Source organism: Micropterus dolomieu, linkage group LG15 (genome assembly GCF_021292245.1).
Source record: "Micropterus dolomieu isolate WLL.071019.BEF.003 ecotype Adirondacks linkage group LG15, ASM2129224v1, whole genome shotgun sequence".
NCBI lineage: Eukaryota > Metazoa > Chordata > Actinopteri > Centrarchiformes > Centrarchidae > Micropterus > Micropterus dolomieu.
Genome location: NC_060164.1, coordinates 4765985 through 4767098, shown reverse-complemented (window position 1 = coordinate 4767098; position 1114 = coordinate 4765985).

Below are 1114 nucleotides of genomic sequence, written 5' to 3'. Positions count from 1 at the left end.
GTCAGGGGGGCAAATCCAAAAAAAAAAAAAAAAAAAAAAAAACACGAGGCAGCTTCTACATGGTGCCATGCCAACAGTAACACACAACATGGCCAATGTAGTCAGTAAGGGAGCTGGACAGTACAAAGCTAATCCAATGTCGAGCATCATTGTGTGCACTTCAAAATAGAAGCCTTTGATCCCACTCAGTGCTTTTATATTAATGACAATACAGATTTGATCTGAGGTTATCTGAACATTAAGAGGCATTGGCTGATGCTCCTCAGTGCTTTTGGGAAGTCAGCAGGGACACTTAATTTAAAATGGTAAACATTTATGTATTCTAAACAAAAAAAAAAAAAAAAAGGGAGCATCCCGTCCTCAATACAAAAATGGGAATTATTACAGGGTATACAAACTCAAGGATCCATTATAACTGAGAAAACAAGACAATTTTCAAATCCGGGTAGATTGTACATTTTATTGGAAAACAAAAATATACAACTTGGAATGGATTATCTGAGGCATGACCAGAGGTCAAAAAAAAAAAAAAAAAAAAATATTTAAAAATAAAGAAAGAAAAGTAAAACATTAAAAGCATGGTAAGATTAGTCATTTTCTGGTATACAGAACAGCAGATACAAAAAGAGTTTGTACGAGTACCTAGGAGATACACCCGTGTCATTTTTTTGCAGTAGTGCAATGCTGAGAGATTTCCATATATACTTTGTCCATAGTCCATGCAGAGTTTAAACTCCTCTACATTGTTTCCATGCCAACAGTGTTGCCAAGTAAGAGACAACCAGCTGACAGGTTTCCAATGTCGCCATGCGGAGGGGCCCCGAGCACACAAGACGGGAAGATTCGAAGTTCTCCGGCTCCCAGGGGCCTCCACAGGCATCTGGTTGTATGACCGTTCCGTCACTCCAAAACACCATGACAGCAAAAGAAAGGGACATGGGGACAAGAGCCTATGCAGTTTACATGCAGTTCCTTTGGACAGCAGAAGGGGCAGGGACGAAGGGGGGGGCTATTAAGATTTTACAGATAAATTACACAAAGAAAAAAAAAAAAAAAAAAAAAAGGCAAATTATTTATATACGAAATCTGTACAAGGCCTTCACTTCGCCGTCAT